General features: G+C 40.1%; 1 protein-coding gene across 1 annotated transcript in view; it reads left to right on the top strand.

Moving 5' to 3' along the window:
• Positions 1-1,846: 1,846 nt before the first annotated feature.
• RBMS3 (RNA binding motif single stranded interacting protein 3) overlaps positions 1,847-16,710 on the top strand; it is a 782,080-nt gene continuing 767,216 nt past the window's right edge. Inside the window, exons 1-2 of the mRNA XM_038392245.2 lie at positions 1,847-1,912; positions 5,134-5,202. The gene's annotated coding sequence lies outside the window, so the exon portion shown is untranslated. The remainder of the gene's footprint in view (positions 1,913-5,133; positions 5,203-16,710) is intronic.

Below are 16,710 nucleotides of genomic sequence, written 5' to 3'. Positions count from 1 at the left end.
AAACATCTTCTCATCTTAACACTAACACACATTTTGATCTAGGGTTATCTAATTACAGGGACATACATAATGTAGTGCAATAGCAACCAATAGGTTATAGATAAGTGACAAGAGTACCATTAATTTTTCCTTTGAACTATACCAATGGTGCCGAACCTTATTACACAGAAGGACCACATAAACCTAAGCACAACCTTGTGTGGGCCAAACAAATTCTACATATTTTAATAAGATTTAAAGTCTCATGTATTGATTTATATTTTAAGGTCAGCTCGTTTCCTATGTATTTAGATAGACAATATTGTAAATAGAAATAACCTGTTTACACAGTTGTATAAACTAAAATGATGTAAACGTGACGACAAAAATGCTAATGAATCGGCAGATAGTATATTGTGTTGAAGCAGGCTGCAGGCCTTATGAAATGCCATGTACCGCCTGCAGGCCGGTCACCCCAGAACTATCCTAACACACAAGTGAATTGGCCTGATTAAGCTAAATATCTTTCCACACACCTTTGAATTCTATTAACATATGAGTGAATTAACTTGAATACACACTAATACACTTAACATTTCTTTGATATTCACACAGAAGTGAATTGGCCTATGGCCATGGCCTGAGCTGGTCTGTCAGTGTCACAGTGATAACAACACTTTAAAACCTAGGAGATGGCAAATTGCCTAGGTTTACTGGTAGGAAGAACAACATACAATCAACGTATACTTTTATTATGAGGTTGCCCATGTTAGAAGATGTTACATTAATTAGCTGATAGAAAACTGCAAAAAAAATCTAAATTTTTACCTTTTTGCATTTTTGAATTTTGTCAGTTTTGTAATTTGAAAAATTTCAACTTGCAGTCTGGTAAAAAATTCTCCCCTTTTCTTCTTAGTTTTGAAATTTGGCATTATGTTTAGATTTGAAAAGCTGTAACCAGCTCTAATGGGTTCAAACATGAATCAAACATAACATATATAGTGTTCAGTCTGTAGTCATTGATGGACTCAGACTATTACCTTACCCATAGATTATCCTATGTTACCTGGGCCCTCTTTTAGGACCACATCTAAACTTGCGTGTGTTTGACTGACATGTGGTAGACACTGGAACCGAGCTAGTCCTTCTATTACTTCTTGCTTCAATGAGCACTTTTGTTCAAAAAAGTGACTCTACTGGTCAAACACTGTTTTCCTGTGAGCTGTGTAGATACTGCATTGTTTGCTCTCCTTTCATCTGTGCCACTTTGTTGCTGTGAAAAGCATTTTCCCCCCTACTGTCACTGGGCTTTGAAGCGCTTTGGAGCAGGCCTAAAGTTTCATTGGCACTTGTCACATCTAGGCTTTGCTCTGGCTCTACGTTTAAAACACATTTTCTACCTGAAACTACCAGTACTCCTACATCATCCTTTACCCCTTCAAACGAGCTACTGTCTGGATATCTAAATAATGCCTGATTTTCTTAGCATATATTTTGCCAATGACTTCTAGATTAGACAATGAAAACAAATGTGCAGTTGGCAGTTTTCTTTGCTTTCAGAGCTACTGTTTACATTGCAAATCATCATGCTTTTCTGAAGGTTTCAACACTAATTTAGTTCCTGCCATAGGATGAACTAGCCCTCTAAGAGGGACAGGGATTTGGCTGCAGCTGTCATGCTTAGCCCATTCACTCCCACAGGTGAGTAAGGCGAGGGGAGGGAAGGGAGAACATGTGATTACAAACCAGGCCAGCTGGGGAATATAAGGACAGCCTGAATTAACCTAGACATTTTTCCCGTAGCTCTTAGGCTTGGGCAGGCAGCCTGGTGGGAATAGAAGGAAAGTTGGGGTTTAGGGGAAGAGAGCTAAGAACCTGGAGGGAAGGGGAATCCCTGACAAAGGACTAACTGAGCCTGAGCCTGAGGCTGAAGGTGAGAAGTCTTTGAATGTTGGTGTTCGTTAATTTCCCAGAAGGGGAGAGTTGCTGAAGAAAATTCCCACAAGGTGAAGCTTTCTTCCCTGAAGAAGGAGAAACTGAGGCAGCAGATGGGACTAGTGCCAGACAGGTTAAGTGCTGCTACAATTGCTAACAAAGCAGCAGGAAGTACCCCCATGTTCTCCTCTGCTAGTCTTCTTCCTTGTGATAGGTGCATACACGAAGTGCTGGTGAGTTAGAGGTATAAATCAAGATTCTGATCTTGGGCCTAGCTACTCAGTGCTGCAATTCATTAATTAGTGAGACAACTACTGGGGAATGCAATCTGCCCTGCAAATGTCTCCTGTGGCACCTGTTCGCTGTGGGTACTTGAAAGTAAACATCAGTCAGGCCTTACAAAACTGTCTGCTGTGGAATTTCCTTCTTGATCCCCAGGGAGTTGGACCTGCCTGATTTCTGTTGACAATTTTGATGGAATCAACATATTCCTGCAGAACGCTTTGGTTCTGTTCATGCTGTCTGAGAGCTTCTCACCCACTCTATTTTAAGTATCCTTTTGTATTCTGATGGCTTACACAATATCTCATAAATGGACCCTTTCATCTCAACACTTGTTTTATTAAACCAGATAAGGGTTACACAGATGCTGAGTTAATAATAGTGATATGTTGCACTCATTGCAGATTATACCTAAGGCTCTTTCTCATTTACAGTAAGGCCCCTTTACAAGGGTCTGGGAGAGTAGGCCGCTGTTGTAGATTCTTCTTAATATTTGTGCTGGGCAGATTTTTTTATTTTTGACTAACAGAATTATGAAACACGTGGGTTGGGGGTGGTTACTGGTTCTGAAAGAAATTCACTACTGAAGGAAATGGGAAAACCATAATTCTCTTGGCTATTGACTGAGAAATTTGGACAGCAGGAACACAGTTATTTTGATAAATTTTTGCCTTTCTAGGTACTTTTAATTAAGAAAAGCATAAGGTGCTTCTAGCAACTTGTTTCATTATAAAATAAGCTTCTGGAGAAATGTAATTGTCTCATTTTTCAACTTACTATTGAGAGACTCACTAGGTCTCTCTTCTCTCCTTGTCTTCTGAGTTCTGTAAAAGCGTTTTTTAAGCAAAATGCATGTTTGCTTTATTATTTGAAGTCTTTATATTTAAAAAGAAATTTGAATCTTTGTTTGGGATATCTGCCCATCTAAGGATATCTATTAGAAGTTAAGAACCCACGGAGTAAGATTATTGCTATTAAACTTGTAATACTTTTTTTTTTATCAAAAGGAATAATCAGCAACATAATCAACTGACTTTGTTTCTCATTGAAAAGTCAATCACTTTAGAATATATAATGATAAATGTAAACCTATTGGTTATATCCTAGAACATCTTTATTCTGTCCGCAAGTGTTACAAGCATTAAACCATTTATTTCTGTAATTACAAAGAGAGTATTGTACTACAAATTCCACATAGATCTATAATTTCCATATATGTTCCCTTCATAAATCTGAGCTTGTGTTCGAGCCTAGCTGGTGATGTGATGTATTAATATTTCATTTCTGGAGACCTTAATTCAAGGTAGGTCTCAAGTAAATAACATAAGTCTAATTGTGGCACCTTAGAGACTAACAAATTTATTTTGAGCATAAGCTTTCGTGAGCTACAGCTCACTTCATAGCTCACGAAAGCTTATGCTCAAATAAATTTGTTAGTCTCTAAGGTGCCACAAGTACTCCTTTTCTTTTCGCGAATATAGACTAACACGGCTGCTACTCTGAAATAAGTCTAATTGTAGTTTCTGCCCTATGTACCAACATTAGTGCAGGAAGGATGTATGCAAATATAGTTCTTATTGGTGAGATCAATGTTGTACAGAACAACATGATTATCACACTCTGCTGAAAAGACTTCCAGAGTTAGAATAGCAGGTGAGTCTAGATTAGGATTGTGATGCACTGATAAAACACTTCCCTACATTATACCATACCTGCAAGAGCAATTAGTTCCTGAGTTTCAAAAGCACTAAATTAACCCCTCTATAGTAGTTGAAACAAACAAACCTGAGCTCATATCTCTAGTCTGGATTGAGTCACTTTCACTAGATCCTGTGAATTAAAACATTTAAGATCGGTGTAATACAGTATAAAGAGAGAACAGCTTTGCTGCTACATAATCACAATTGGTAGAAAACTTGAGACCTCTAACAGTGTCTCTGGGTGAATGATTTTATCAGATAAGGGTCAGATCACTCAACTTGCTGGTTAGGTAATACTTTTTCAAATAATTTTAAACTCAGTGGCAATTAGTACACCATCTCGCGTAACTATTGACAGGTTTCACAGTAGCAGCCATGTTAGTCTGTATCCGCAAAAAGAAAAGGAGTACTTGTGGCACCTTAGAGACTAACAAATTTATTTGAGCATAAGCTTTCGTGAGCTACAGCTCACTTCGTTGGATACATTCAGAAATCTCTCCACTGTATTTTCCACTGAATGCATCCGATGAAGTGAGCTGTAGCTCACGGAGGCTTATGCTCAAATAAATTTGTTAGTCTCTAAGGTGCCACAAGTACTCCTTTTCTTTTTTCACTTAACTATTGTATGTCACAAGTATTGCATTTAAGATTACAGCTCAAAGAATAAAACAGGACTTGGTATGCTTTTTACAGTGTATGCAGATTACATATTGATGGTTCTGCAGGAGTATGGCTGGAATTAGATTAGTAGGTAGATATTATAGCTTTGTCACATTAGACATGGTTTAGCACTTTTGCGTCAGTAGACATGGAGCGGTAACGGGAAATAAAGCATAAGGCTACATAATAAGATGACCACTCTGCATTGTTGTTCTTTATGATGCAGTAGTGTCTAGAAGCCCCAACTAAGATTGGAACCCAGTTATGCTAGACAGTGTAAACACACTTATTTACACTGAGAACAGAGATTGTTCTCAAGTGTTTGCAATCTAAATAGCCAAGACTAAGGCTGTGAGGAGAAACAGAAGCATGGAGGCACTTGTCCAAGGTCAAACAGCAGGTCAATGACAAAGCTGGAACTAAAACCCAGGTCTCCTTTGTCTCAGGCCACTGCCCTAACCCTTGACAGTGCTGCCTTTGTTTCTTTGTAGAAATCTGGGTTGCTGACATTAATTAAGTTCATATATAGATATTTATACTGAACTCTGGCTGAATGCATGGCATTTTTATTTTACAGAGGTCAACAGCCAGCAAGACTTCAGGTGCTCCTTCATATAGCAGATGGTCCAGCTCACAGCCACATCAGGTAATGTGTGCTTTTCAAGGAGAACATGCACCGCACTGTATCATAATACCTGGAGGTGCATATAGTATACACCATATGCTCATGCTGCTTTGTTATTTTTAAGTAATAATCAACTGTAGGTTCTGAGAGTTGCCTAGCTTGCTTGACCCAAGTGGGCCAATTTGAATGATGGCATAAGTAGGCACAATACCTCTGAGATTGATGGAGTTTCTGCAACAGGTGTACAGTCCCACTGATCACTTGGAAGGATCCTCGCAGCCATGGGTCACCTTCTCTAATGGTGCCACTGTGTAGGGTGGAATGAATGGAGGGTTCCGTCACACTTCTTTTGCTGGAGATGAATTTGACTCACTCTTTGGAAGAAATTATATCCCCAATTGAGTTCAGTCATGTCACTATCCCTGCTACACCAGTGTTTTGCACCATTTAAAACAATCAAATGAGAAAGCTAATCTGATGGGTGACAGGGAAATTTAGGGACCAACCACAAACACAGATTAAATGCTGATACAAAGAGCAGGGAAGCAATGTAACCGCAGGCAACTAGTGATGAAATTATTAGCAGCTTTACTTTTTTTTCCTTTTTTTCTTTTTTTACTGTTTTCCCCCTTGTCCCCTGAGTGTGGCATATTGAGAGGAGACTGTAGTCAATTCGGTCTGGTAGAACAGGAAAGACTGTGACTGTAGGCAGAAACGTAACTCGGTTGTTTAAATGAAGGGTTTAAAATGTAACCTCTCTCCCCAACTTTATATTTTTAAGTCATTCAGTTGGTAGTGATTACCTTATCGGCTCTTTCAAAATAGCAGCTGCAACATGGAAAAATCCTTAGGAGGACTGCACACAAATAAACCTGGGTGGTGGTTTGTTTTGATAAAGGTACAAGTATGTGCCCCTAGAAGTGGGGAAACATCCAAGGTGGCTTTTGCCGTCAACTGGGATTTGGCTTTACACAATTGAAAGCAGAGGTAGTTCAGAACTGGGTCCCATTTTTATTCAGGCCTTGAAACTTCAGTACAAAGAAGGGGCTGGATAACAGAAACTAGAGATTAGAAACAATCACACCTTCCCCTTTGCTTTCTGTTGATGAGCATGCATGCTTGTTGAAATGGAGAAGAGCCTTGCTTTCTGCTTCTCATCTAATAGGATTATGGTTACTGCCTACAGTGTGGCAATGAAGTGTACACATGCACATTTTCAAGGCAGTTCTATGACCTGTGTTATACTGGCAGTCAGATTAGATAACCACATGGGTCACTTCCAGCCTCAAAATCTATAAAGCTGAAGTTGAGACTAGCCCAATGCCTGGGGTATATTGTTTGTGTGTCTGTTCACCTGAGTAGCTGAGAATTTAGCACTGCCTTTCTTCCTCATTTTTAAGGGTAGTGTGTTTTATTATGGGGATTTTTTTTATAATAGCTAGAGGTTTATCTTCTGAACTTGTTAGCCTTGACTTTACCTTTAGCAGGGGGGCTAAGTACAGGAAGTTGTCAGCATATTCCCACTGATGTGCACAGAGCAAACCCAGAAGCGAATATTCTTCTCTCAGTGGATGAGTGCAACTCCTTCTTAATGTTAGTAGGAGAGATGCTCCTAAATCAAGAGAAGAATATCCCTTTAACAAATCATATGAAACACATTTGGTACTCTATACACTTGTTTCAGAGTAGTAGCCATGTTAGTCTGTATTCGCAAGAAAGAAAGAGTACTTGTGGCACCTTAGAGACTAACAAATTTATTTGAGCATAAGCTTTTGTGAGCTACAGCCCACTTCATCAGATGCATTTGGTGGAAAATACAGTGGGGAGATTTATATACACACACACAGAGAACATGAAACAATGGGTTTTATCATTATCATTTTATCACTCTCCTTACAGTTTGTATGATAAAACCCATTGTTTCATGTTCTCTCTGTGTGTGTGTATATAAATCTCCCCTCTGTATTTTCCACCGAATGCATCCAATGAAGTGAGCTGTATCTCACGAAAGCTTATGCTCAAATAAATTTGTTAGTCTCTAAGGTGCCACAAGTACTCCTTTTCTTCTATACACTTGATTTCCTTTTAAGCAGAGGGGAAGGGTGGAACATAAGCACATAAAGATTGTTTGGTGGCATTAGAATCTTGTTGAAGCCCTAGCAGAGTTGAGAGATTAACTACCAGGAATATTGTTTAAAAATATGCTTAAACCATCCTGCATCTGCTGGAAAAACCTTGTCCTATTGTATTAAAACATGTCTGTGGTAATTCTTCTCCACCTACATTATACCTTCACATTGTAATCTTTCTCTTCCTTTGTCATCGGCACTCTAATCTTTCTTTCTCATCCATGTTTACTGTAAACTTTTGTCTTCGGTGTTTTGGGTTTAATAAGCTTATAAACTTGCTTGATGGAACTGGCATTTGAAAAATCCAACTGTGAGATGTCTAGCAGTGTTATGGCTCAGTGCAGGAGTCCTGATGCTGCCATGCACTCATGTTCTGAGATCAGCAAAACATATTTATTGGATCATAGGTTTGTATTCAGTCTTGTCTCCTGCAAGAGATTATATATAGTTTACTTAAACATTTTGAAAATAGTCTTCCAAAAAAGAACAAGATTAAAGTTCAAATTCATATTGTCTGTATATTCTTGAGCTTCATTCAGTGAACTCAATAAAGCTTTTTACATATACCATCTTACAAGAATCCATACAAAAATCTAATAGAACTACCCACCTGAGACCTCTGATCTAAGAAATGTTAAAAGTTAAATTAACTTCCCTCCCTCCACCAAGTTTTCATTTTAAATTGCCATCTCTATGTGAAGTTGGACACATTGGATGAGAGATTTGAAGGGATTCTACAGGTGGGTCTATGAATTTGGGAAAACGTGCCATTTTCAGTGACTCGGTTTGCTTTGTGCAAATGTAATAAACTCATACGTACTTATATTCTGTATTGGATAAGGTGAAACATACTTCTCTACCTCAAATACACTATCTAGAGAGATTTTAATATATTCCTTTTAACTCCTTACTCTGAAAGTGTGAGATGTGATGCAAGTTTAATATTTTTGATGGGAAGCAATGTATGTACTTTTTTAGGTCCTGGAGCCAGGGCCAGTGTCTTTTACAGAAGATACCCTTGGAGTCTGATTAAGATGCACCTTTTGACTATGTAACCTGGAAGATGTGTAAGGCTGCCCTCTTCTGATGCTCAAATAAATTTGTTAGTCTCTAAGGTGCCACAAGTACTCCTTTTCTTTTTGCGAATACAGACTAACACGGCTGCTACTCTGATACCTCTTCTGACTGTCTCATAAGTGTGCCACATCTTCTGTTTTATAAACTTTGCGAGAACAATAAGCTAACATCAATAGTTGGATAGTTAAAAAGATTGACCCCCAGAAGTTCAACAATAAGCTTACAAAGCTATAAAAATGCGTGTGTGTATATATTAAACTGACTATGAAGGAACTTATAAATGTCTTTGTTGCTTGGGGACATGTTAAGACCACTCCTGATTTCAACAGCTAGAGTCAGTGGCAACTGTGATATCCATAAGTTAGGACTGCCAATGCTACGTATCTTGGTTTTGTGTAGACTGTCGGTCCTTCATCAGTTGAGACTGAGCTGATCACAATACGTCTTCCAATCTTCTCTCGCTCTGGCCATCCTTTGCCATGCTTGTCCATATCTCCTTGTTAGGAAATCATCCCACCTCTTTGGAGGCCGACCGCGTGGCCATTTCTGTTCTCGCAGATACCACTTGGATATAGCTGCGGTCCATCTGTTGTTGCTGATTTGGACCACATGTCCCGTCTACCGCATTTTGCTGAGCCTGCTTTCAACAACACGGTTGAGTTAAAAAGATTTGCATGAATTGTTTTGCTGATCTTTCCTTGGAGGATGTCCTTTATATCATTAAATGTGCACCATCCAGCTTTTTTTCTGCATGACAGTTCACCTTTCTGATTCGTGGCACGTGTTGACTTCCTGGCCCAAATAAATGTATTTATAAACCTCTTGGATCTGCTCTCCTCCAAGAGTTATTTGGGTTCTTGGCAGAACATCTGATCTCATGTATTTTGTTTTCGAACGGTTCATTTTTAATCTGACTTGACTACTTTTTGCATTCAGTTCTTTGAGCATTCTCTTAAACTGGACTGTATTTTCAGCTATCAGTACTATATCATCTGCGAACCTGAGATGGTTTAGCCACTCACCATTGATATTAATCCCGCCTTTCAAGTCTGCTTATCGAAAAACCAATTCAAGACAGGCTGTGAATAATTTTGGTGAAACTGTATCTCTTTGTTTCACACCTTTCTTAATGGGGATTCGGAGGGGAGTATCAAACAGTGATATGTCTGTGCTGCAGCCAGAGTTTGCTTCCTTTAGTAATGTGATATATTTTGCACCGATGCCTTGTTTTGAAAGAGCTTCAAGAACAGCGTTAGTCTCTATGCTGTTGAACGCCTTCTCGTAGTCCACGAAGGCAATGCACAAAGGGGACTTGTATTCCCTTGAACACATCTTCACTCTAAACCAACTACTAGAGTGGTCTATCATGCTGTAATTCCTTCAAAAGCCAGCCTGCTCTCTAGGTTGCTGTTCATCCAGGTTTCATGATCGTCTATTTGTTATTATTTTAGTGAACAACTTATAGATGTGCAAAAGCACACAGATCGGGCGATAGTTCTTTAGATTTTCTCGATCAAGTTTCTTATGCAGCAAGATGGTGTTGGACTCTTTCCAACTGGACGGTATCTTCTGGATTTCCAAGTAAAGGTTGAATCTTTGGGTGAGAGCTTTCCAAAGTTCCTGACCTCTTGCCTTAAGCACTTCTGCTGTCAGACTGTCCTTGCCTGGAGCCTTCCCCTCTTTCATTTGATGGACTGCATGACTGACTTCACTGATGAGAACCTGGAGTATGTGTTCATCAGTTTGTTGAAATGATGGCATTAGGATGTCTATACGGGATGCAAACAGCTGGGTATAGAAATCCCTGCAGATTGCCTCCAACTCTGTTTGATCAGTTACTGATTCTCCATCCTTGTTCTTCAAAGCCAATAATGATGACCTGTACAACACCAGTTCCTGTTTGTATTTTTTGAGACATTTTATGATCTTCAGCAATCTTTAGGACCTTTTTGGTTCAAAATTTCTCGAAGTCTTCCTTCAGCTTCATTCGTATGAGCTTGCAGAGAAGGGAATACTCAAGCCTTTGCTGCCACTTCTTTTCATTTTCCTCCTCTTCTCCAATAAAGTCTTTGTATTCTCCGAGAGTCTTCTTGGTCTTTCACGCTTAGCTGATTTCACACACCATTTCAGTCTCTTACTGAAGTTCTCATAATTGTCATCGCAGTCGTCCAGGAGACTCCAATCTTCCCTAGAAATGTTTTCCTTCAGGATTGCCTCATCGAAAGCTACCAGTTGGTGCCTTCTGTTCACCATACACAGCACCTTTTTTTCTCCACCTTCACAGTGAACGTGAGTCTGGCTCTCAGTAGGCGATGATTGCTACCGATATTGAATGATGGCACTACTGAAATCCTGCAAAATGCGTCATCTATCGATCAGAAAGTAATCGATTTCATTTTTTGTCTTCGTGTTTGGTGTGATCCAGGGCCACTTTCTATTGGCCTTTCGGAACCAGGTGTTACCAGTGAACATTCTCCTCTTCTCTGCCGGTATAGCTGGTCATTCTCCTCGTGCGTTTCATTCTCCAATACCATACCTTACTATGAACTTTTCACTCTCTCTCTCCCTCTTCCAACTTTGGCATTAAAATCTCCCATCACAATCGTATCTTCATTTTATTGGTGGGATATTAATTTTAAAGAGGGGACTGATATCTGTCCCATTAAATACATTTCAGATCGTACAATGTGCCATTATGTTGAGTTGTGATGGAATGTCTTTGTGATAACCACATGCAGTATTTGTCCTGACAGAATGTCATACTGGCTCTTGTATTGCAGGGTCCTGGTCTGACTCAAGCTCAGTGTAATCTCTTGATGTGTCAGTGGGGCTGCAGCAGTTTGTCTGAAGGCTTTGAGGCTAATTTAGTCCTTACATGGTACTTTCCAGACTGTGTGCATGCCCATTGGAGGTGCAATTGGCTATTAGCACTAATGCTGGTGAAGGAAGCAGTTGGAGAAGTGGTACCTATCAGGCATGATGACCCAGTTGATTTCTAGCACAGAAGTAGGACTGCATCTGGAGTGAACCTCCTGCAGTGATACTAATGGGACAACCTGCTTGTCTCATCAAAAGTTTTTAGCTACATTACCAGGGTTAGACATGAGGTGTTACTAGCATTGTAGCTCAGCTGCCAGTAGCAGTGCTCCTAATGTCCAATGACATTGGCATCTGACTTCCCTCACTAGTAATGATTTTAGCACTAGATGCTCTTGCCCAAGTGTGATAGGTGGAGAGTGTACAGGGGGGAAATGGGTAAAGGGAAAAACAATGGCAAAGAATAAGAAAAAAGCAAAGAGGACCAGGATCAACCAGGAAGGGAGCAGAAAATCAGAATGAAGATAAAGCTTTTTTCCCTGCCTCATGCTGCCTCAGAAAGAGACACTGTTTCTATGAAAGGCCATTTCATGATTCAGGAAGTGGTAGAAGCAATAGGCCAGGTGACTCAGCTCTCATCTAAGGTAATTGGGATGTGAGCTGCCTGAGTTGTCACCTGTGCTATTATTGGCTTTGCTGCTGAAACAAATCCACCTAACTTCTCCACCCTGATGTAAAAGGAATAGGCTGGTTAGGAAGTCAAGAGTTTTCTGACTCAGTCAGATAGCGGGCTGCCTTTTTTTTTTTTTTCACTCTTGGGCAAGATGACAGGACTTCAAAATGCTTTGTAAAATATTTTACAAGCATCGTGGATAACTGTCCATGTGGACCTTGCTGTTTGTTAATGCACTTTGATCTAATCCTCCCTAGTCCACTTTCAAAGGGGACTAGATCAAAGCACATTACTGAATTGTTAATGCATATCAGCAGGGTCTACATGGACAATCAGTCTGCAACAGGCTAATGTGTGGTAGATTCACACCCCAGCTTGCCACAAACTAAATGTCCATGCAGGCAAATCCAAAATCTCGTGAGTCTTATCCACTGGATCACTCTGCCTCTTCTAATTGATCAGGCTTTTCTATTCTGACCAGCACTACTGAGGTGATTCAGCGTCTCTACAACTTTGTTCATTTTGTTTCAGAGTAATATTTTGGATGAGGTGATAAGTGGCTCATCTAAGTATGCTGGACATTAGGTGGGCAAAATCACCTGGGACCTATTGAAGTTAGTGGAAAGCTCAGCCATAGACTAAGAGGCGGAACAGGCCCCTATGCCTTTAAAAGAAATACTAGAGACAAGAGAAAATAAATGGAGGTGCCACTTAGCACTTGGCAAAACATTTCTGTATAGCTGATGGCACCACATCACATCACAATGCAGGTTTCATCCTACAGTGTTGGTTTTAAGATACCAAAGCTTTAGAAAGAAACTAAAACCTGTATCCAAATACAGGCTTTTTAATTCTTCTGGCAGCTTCTCTGGGTTGAGGGTAGATGAGAACATGCAGAGGTAAACTGTTCTCTTTGTGCCACGTGGTAAATCCTGTCAAGGCTTTTCTGCTACCTCTCTATCACTCACCAAAACGATACCAATGGGGACTTGTCCACAAGTAGTCAGAGCAGACTAGCTACCTGGATCTAGTGTGATAATTTTGGAGAGCATAAGTGGTACATGCTTTGCAGAAGGCAAAGAGGCTTGACTCTGGGTGTAGGAGCCTTGCCTTATAATTTCTGGGTTTTGTTTGTACAATAACTATATTATAGTCTTCTACCTTTCGACTCTATACAAATCCGCTATGCCCAGATCATTAGGAAAAAGCTCTGCTCCTAGAATTGCTTTTCTAATTTTAGTTTGGTTTTAAATTTATTATGCAGAGATCAGATGTTATGAGGTGGGCTAACTCCCCCAAACTGGAAAACCGAATAAATATGATAGAGACAATGCATGTGTAGAACTCTTGATATTTTTGCAAATATAATTTTTTCCATGCCTGAGTGATACAGTCCTGGATTTCTCTTACAAGTGTGAGGGGAAACTACAGTGATCTTGATCTCTAATCTGTGCTGCAAAAGTCAAAGGTGGCATTTGTATTATGTTGCCCTTAGAAAACAATGTTCAATAGATTTTTAAGATTAACTAAATTATAACAATAAGCAGAAAAAATACCACTTAGAATATAAAAAAATACTTTTCTGCACAGGTACTATAGAAGGAAATTTTCTAGCCTGGGTAATGTTTTTGATTCGATTCATTATTACCTAATTATTTTGAATGCTGAATACCAAATGACTGTATTATACCAACTATGCAAACACAATGTTTGAGTATGCAGAGAGAAGTTCTGGGAGAGAGATCAGTGATGGCACTGGTAAAGTATATGGAGGTAATCACTTTTGATATTTCCCAAAATACCTTTTACAGCACCTAATAACAAAATAACTTTAGCTGTTTCTTCTATGCGGCAAGTCCTGTAGAACTTAATAGGGATGAAACTAACAAGATTCTACAGAATTATTTTTTTAAAATATATAGGTTCTAATTCTTCACTGCCTTGCACCTGGGGCAGGCACTTAAAGCTGTACATCCTCTTTGTAGAAATCTAAATGTCTACAAAAGGAGTGAAATGGTTAAGAATCAGCTTGACAATGTATTAGAGTGACTGACTATCCTTTCCATAGATTCCTTTAAAACAAACAGAAGGAAGTATTACTTTACACAACATGCAGTCAACCAGTGGAACTTGTTGCCAGGGGATGTTTCCAAAACGACAACTGAATGAATTAGATAAGTTAATTGAAGACAGGTCCATCAGTGGCTATTAACCAAAATGGACAGGGATGCAACCCATGCTTTGGGTGTCCATAAACCTCCAACTGCTAGAAGCTGGGACTGGACGATAGGGAATGGATCACTCAAAATTGCACTGATCTGTTCAGTCCCTCTGAAGCATCTGGCACAGGCCTCTGTCAGACAGGATACTTGGCTATATGAACCATTGGTCTAATCCAGTATGGCTATTTGTATGTTCTTCCTGTAGAATTTTATATTGGAGGAATTAAATTCTTTACTAAGGGAATCCACTATTAAAAAGAGTAGAATTATTTCCAGCTTTATATTTAAAGAAAAGGGAGTACTGGCCCTCAGTACAATAAATTCACAAGGTCCAAATATGGATAGCTATTTAAGCCAACGCTGTTTAAACAGGTCATGACTCTAGATTTTAATATCTTTCTGTTACACTCACCACACAGTATTCTTGATGTCTATGCAGGCTAACAGCAAAGGTTAGTGATACTGCACAGTAATATATAAAATGTGACATTTGACAAAAATAGGTCATTTGGAAACCACCTGCAAAGTAATCAATAAATTGCAGGTTGTCAACCTTGAAGTCATGGACAACTTTTGAAAAGTAGAAAAAATATGGACCACAAACCATTTATTAACATACTCCTAATATTTGTCAGCAGTTCATTACAATGCCATGAAAAATTAAATTGAAAGTGATAGTGATGTATTTAGTTATATTGTAATTTACAGTGGCTGTTCCTTAATGTGGTCAGTCTGGTGCAAGAGGTAATTGAGAGTACAAGTTACAGTCTTCAACTGTATTGCTGTCTAGTTCCAGAGTCCTTCAGAGAGCCCATACCACATTTTTTGGGTGGGTGGGAGAAGGGAGCAGAAAGAGCTCATCTACTCAGAGTGGCTCTGCTCTGCCCCCGCCTCTCTTCTGAGTAATGGATTGGCTCTTTTCTGCTCCTCCCACCTCTCCTCTCTGTCCCTGCAGGCTTAGTCTGGGAAGCGTGGGGGATTGAATGACCCCCTTTGGATCCACCACCCCTCCAGATCTGAAAGGTGGGGGTGAAGAACCCCTCCTTGGAACTCTCTCTCCAGGCCTGGAAGGTGGGAGGAACTTCCAGAGCTTCAGGAAGAGCAGAGATGTGCTGAGAAGCAAGGATAGGCATGGGGTGTACACAATGGATGTAGGGTTGGATTTTGGGACAGATGGGGGTCTGTGAGATACCGAACTAGTTAGTGGGGAGGGCTAGGGAACAGACACAGGGCTGGGGATACAGAATTGTGTGTCGTTTTTTTTGTTTGTTTGTTTGTTTGTTTTTTTGAGGGCTTGAAGTATAGCCAGTTCAGTTGCCTGTCATGCAAAGGGCTTGTTAGAACATTTAACTTTTTTCCTTTCATATGAAAAGAAGTGAGACTGGTTGATTTGCACAGATGCTTTTAATAACATAGTAGTGACCACAGTGCTTCAAAGACTTGTATGGTTAATTTTCAGGCAACCAATTAGTAGACCAAGGAAAAACACATCTACAGGTAGTGAACCACTGCAGGAAAAAAACTCCTTTATTAGAATAAGGGTGTATGTTTTAGTGAGTAATAAAATACTTTCTTCTATGACTACCATGCATGTCTGGAGCTTATTTCTATATGTAGCCTAATTAAGCTGTTTAACTTTTAGCATTAGTGAAACTGTGATCTATAAACCCTAAACTAGAGATAGAAAATACCTCTTAAGAGCATACAGGCAGCGGTGTATTAATGCCTAGGGCAGCAAATTTGCAGGGGTGGCAAATTTATAATAGCAGCCAGAGGCTGCTTCCCCCGGTGCCAGTTCATGCCCTCAACCCCAGCCCCGCCCCAACACCCCTTCCCCACCCCCTCCCTGCCCCTATTGGTCCCTTTCCCCAAATCCCCGCCTCCTATCCTGAGCGCGCCACGTTCCCCCCTCTTTCCCTCTCCTTCGCGAAGCTGTATCGCGCACAAGCACTGGCAGGGAGTGGGGAGAAGCAGGACCCGGCGGTGTGCTCGAGGGAGGAGGTGGAGGCGGAGCAGGAGCTGCTGGCGGGGGGTTGGCGGCAATTATTTCAGGCCCTGGGGTGGCAAAATCATTAATTCACCGTTGCATACAGGTCAGATCCTCAACAGGTGTAGCTCCATTGTCTCTACATAGAGTTAATCTCTCTGCTGCTGTCTCTGCCAGTCAGGATCATATCAGATGTTAAATTGACAGTAGAATTTGTCTGGTTAAAAGGCCCCCAGTATTGGAAGTTTGATAGTCCATTGTAGAATGTGCTATACCGTATTTGGTACTACAAAAATATCACTTATGCATAGGTTTCAGAGTAGCAGCCGTGTTAGTCTGTATTCGCAAAAAGAAAAGGAGTACTTGTGGCACCTTAGAGACTAACAAATTTATTAGAGCATAAGCTTTCGTGAGCTACAGCTCACTTCATCGGATGCATTTGGTGGAAAAAAAAAGTTTTTTTCCACCAAATGCATCCGATGAAGTGAGCTGTAGCTCACGAAAGCTTATGCTCTAATAAATTTGTTAGTCTCTAAGGCGCCACAAGTACTCCTTTTCTTTTCACTTATGCATAGTCACTACACTAGTAAAGATAGGCTTTACAAGGGCTGTTTGTCCTCAGAT

This window comes from Dermochelys coriacea, chromosome 2 (genome assembly GCF_009764565.3).
Source record: "Dermochelys coriacea isolate rDerCor1 chromosome 2, rDerCor1.pri.v4, whole genome shotgun sequence".
Classification (NCBI taxonomy): Eukaryota; Metazoa; Chordata; order Testudines; family Dermochelyidae; genus Dermochelys; species Dermochelys coriacea.
Note: the sequence above shows the minus strand (reverse complement) of the source record. Positions and strands in the feature narration are given on the sequence as shown.